The following is a 4,591-nucleotide window of genomic DNA, read 5'->3' as shown; positions in this document are numbered from 1 at the left end:
CCGATTCAGACAGTTGTAATTATTGAAGTAGTTGTCATTGTCAATTGTTGAAGAAGTTGTCATTCTTCTACCTCCCTTTTTCTCTTTCCCCACTAGCTTTGGGACACAATGCTGTGTGCTTGGTTAGTCTGCCCTCTCTCATTGCCAACCTCCCCTTCTCTAGGTCTTTACTTTCTCCATTAAGAGGATAACCTGTACCACATTCTTTCTGCCTATTGTGTAGCATTTCTTCATCTAAAGGTGGGCACAGAAAGTTTCGGCCTCCTTCTCAAGGCAACATGCAGTCACTACATTTACTACTCCATGCGCAAATAAGAGGACTGATCAAGAAGCACTAAGTGCTGTTGTGGACAGAAATATTGCGGAGTGTGACGGTATGTAAAACATCAGTGGTGGTCTGTTGGTGCATAATGCTAATGTTTATGCATCCCTGGAAGTTATCCTGTCATGCATTCATTATTCATTCAACTTAAGTTGTTCAGCAACCTCACTTTTCCTAAGACTTATAAAATCTTAATGGATCCGTTGGTTGATGCTTTTAAAACAAAAAAGCAAAAACTAAAACCTTTTCCTAGGGAAGCAGGAGAGTAACATCCAGTGGTGTTTTAATTAAATGTTATGGTAGCAGAGAGTGATACCTGGAAATGTAGAGAAAGTGGTAGGACCCCTCCTTGTACTGAAGGAGAACCGTAAACCATATAAGCACTTAAAGACATCTGGAAAAGGGCATACTCATAGACTGTGCCCTATTCACTGAACTCCCTTCAGAGAAGATGTCCAATGATTTTTCTCATATTCTATGCATAGTGGTCAGTGTGAAACATTTCAGAAGAAGCAAGAAATAAATGCTTCCCCAGTCCCAAAATGAGATTGTTGCATACATTTCAAAAAGTGTTAGAAGAATTTGATAGTCTTTTTATCTGCTGTTTTGGGTAGCTAATAATATCAGTATAATAGGAATTATCGTTATATTCAGATTTTATTTTCTTGAACCTAAGCTGAAGTTTGTCAATCCTTACTGTTTTATCTTTTTTTTAAAAAAGGAGTATTTTTCTTCTCTGCCAGAATAATGCCAGATTTATTTGTATTACTACACTTCCTTCGAGTCAATGGAGGAATCATCTTGAATGTCTTTCTTTTGAGTAACCTGAGAATTCTGCCCAAGAAATGCTGCAGAGTGCTTTGTTTGCTGATTTATGCATCAGAACAAGGTGGATGCGACTGTAAGAATGAGTACAGTCGTGTTACAAAAGAAGTGTTTCATATACTCACTTCTCTACCACTTCTCTACTCACTGATCTACCAAAGAGTGCAGGGGAGTTCTAAGTAAGTAGTTGATGTTAACTAACTTCTGGGGAAAAACTAATGGAGATTGTACACATGAGAAGTAAAAGAGGGCATGGCACAGAATAAATAATGACAAGAGTACATGAGGAGTGGATGTGAGTTGACACTACAGAGAGAAAGCAAATGCAGTCTAATGCTTCTGTTTATTCATCATCATAAAACCTCAGATTATTGCTCTATTTTCAGTTTTCTTCGATAAAAACCTGCCTCACCACTTTCCTGCCTCTTTTTCTCAGCTTGTCTTAACACTCAAGTCCCAAGAGAATAAAACTTTCCTAGCTTCGAAAGCCCTTCAGTATTAATGGTTTTCACTGTACTGAAGCAATAGTGTTGGGATCCTCTCTCTATTTTGTTCCTCTTCCTTAGGAGGCATTGAATTTCACATTCCTGTTCAAATCAAGTACATTTATTTTCAGTTATGGGTCAGAATATCTCTATGACTTCTAATATGTGAAGATATATTTAAGTATGATTTTCAGATATTTCAAATATATTTTATACATCTTTCATACTTCATATTTTGAATATTTTGCATGTGGCCATCTGAAGATATCAGACATAAGTTCTACCTGAACAAGTTCATATTATCCTGCTTTTAACTTTATCAGAATTTTTGGTGTATCATTAAAGTTACAGAAGCTTAGATGTCATTGAGACAGAATGGCTCTTGAGGGGCTTGTCTAGTTTGTCTCTGATTTTCCTTTCTGCCTGAGAAAGCTTAGATCCTGGAGCTTGTGGGAGTTAGAGCTGAGCATGGAAGAAAGAGGACAAGTGGCTTTTGGACCCGGGACAAAGGGAGGCCCATGCCACAGGCGGGGCAAGGACCAGAAATGATCAGAAGGCCCAGCAGCTTTGTGCTGGTCGGGGCTGAGCTGTGGAGCATCCTTTAACTAGAGACGGACAGATGCCCTGAGGAAGTATTGAATGGGCTACATGGATTGAAGATGCCTTTTATTGACTGTTGGAGACTAAGACTGAGGCGTGGGACAAGAGAGCTTTTAAAGTAAAGGCAAACTCTGGTAGGCTCATTTGTGACTCTGGACCTAGTTGTCTAAACCAGTGCCTGCTGTGTATCTTTCAGTGGGCAGAACGTTAGGGCCTACGTGGCTCCTGGAATGGACCCAGTTCCATATTCTGAAGCAAAGTCTGGCTCAATAAATAGGTAGTCTTGTGGCCCAAGTCTGAACAGAAGTGAGATAGATGGCCATTCATGGAGCAGTAAAGGACAAGAGGATAGGGAACGAAACCTGAGTAACAGGTTTTCAGAGTGGAGAGGTCAAGTTCAGGAGCTGAAAGGGGTAAGAAACATGACCAGGGCCAGGGTAGATAGAAAGGGATGAATTGAAACTGGATGCCAAGGACACGGTCATAAGTGTAAACAAGGGTCAAAGTAGGATATATCAGCTTTGCAAACTCAGAAAACCAATACAACCCAGGAGAGGCCTCGTACCCTTCAAGGCAGATAACAAACATGACTTTCTCTGTGACCCTTTCTCACAGTCAGGAGATCACTTCCTCTTCTGGGAAGTCATGCTTTTCTAATATACATCTGTTATTGCTTGGATCCCATGGTATGGTAATTGTTTATACATTTCTATTCCCATTCTAATGTGTTTACTCCGTGGTGCACATCATGTGGCATATGAGTGATGTGCAGCTGGCAAAGAGATCTTGAGGGTCTCTGTATCTGTTCACAGGGAAACTCAACAAATAACCTTGACTATTGGTTCATTCTTTGGGATAGACAAGGGTAAGTCATACTGCCACAGTTCATTCATATGTCCTCTCCCTTCCTGGCTACAAATCTGCATTGGTAGGAGAAGGGATAGAAATAGATGGACACACCTGGAGCCAGAGACTGCATCCATATATTTGTTGATAATATGATAAGCATTGCAATCAGTATTTGAGATATAAAACGAAGATGATGAAATCTCTACCTTCAAGGAATTTATGGTCTAATAATAAGAGTGATAACCATCATGTACAAGCACTAACTATGTGCAAAGAATGCTCATTGTATTCCATTTATTATACAATTAAGCTGTAAAAACAACCAATAAAGTTTGTTATATCCATTTTACAAATAAGGATAGGGTATGCTGTTTGTTGTTGTTATGTGCCATCAAGTCGGACCCGACTCATAGTGACCCCTCCTTGGGTTTCCGAGGCAGTATCACTACGGAAGTACATTGCCCTATCTTCCTTCCAAGAAGTAGCTGGTGGATTTGAACTGCCAGCCTTGTGGTTAGCAGTCAAGTGCCTAGGCACTAAGCTACCAGAGCTCCCAAGGATAAGGTATAGAGAGGTTAAATAACTTACTCAATATCGTGTAGCCAGGAAGAAGAGCTTGGGTTAAAATTTCTGAAGCCAAAGAAAAGGACTGGAAAACCACCAGGCCCACTGCCATTGAGTCAATTCTGACTCATAGTGAACCCCATTGGATTTCCAAGGTGGTAAATCTTTACTGAAGTAGATTGCCCATCTTCCTTTTGTACAGTGGCTACTGGGTTTGAACCAGAAAGCTTCTGGTTAGTTGTCAACTGCCTTAGGCACTGCACCACCAGAGCTCCTTAAAGAAAGGGAAGGGTCTCAGTAATATCTACCCCATACATATAATTTGTCCTCTGTTTCTGATATTTACCACCATGAATAACCTTAGATTCTAAGTAATTGTAGCTCTTTCTTAAGAATAGTAACAAAGAGTAATGTTTTAAGAACGTGCTTCTATAATTCAAGCAAAAACATCTTGCATGCCAGTAATCTCATTTTCATATTCACAAGCTACTCAAAGTGAGAAAACAAAACTAAGTATCGAGGTAAAGCAACCTAATGTAAAATTCAGGAAAAATGTAATAAAAGCTAAATTTAGGTTAATATTATTAAAGAAAAGATGTCTTGTTCAAATGGTTAGAAGCTGGGGTAACAAAGCAATAAGACTTTAAAATATTTTTCTGTATATGCCTGGATGTAAAATATAGACAGATAATTTTTTAAAGAAAAAGATTCAATAAATATTTTAGAGTTAGATATTTATCAAAAAATATATATTTTTTTTACTGTAGCATAGTATTCCATTGTGTGCATATACCATAATTTGGTTATCCACTCATCTGTTGATGGGCATTTAGGTTGTTTCCATCTCTTTGCTATAGTGAATTGTGTTGCGATGAACATAGGTGTATATATGTCTGTTCATTCACTATCTCTCACCTCTTTAGGATATATTCCTACTAATGGAATT

The sequence above is a fragment of the Orycteropus afer genome, unplaced genomic scaffold (genome assembly GCF_000298275.1).
Source record: "Orycteropus afer afer isolate SDZICR_OR568_19922 unplaced genomic scaffold, OryAfe1.0 scaffold00359, whole genome shotgun sequence".
Classification (NCBI taxonomy): Eukaryota; Metazoa; Chordata; class Mammalia; order Tubulidentata; family Orycteropodidae; genus Orycteropus; species Orycteropus afer.
This window is presented reverse-complemented; position numbering follows the sequence as displayed.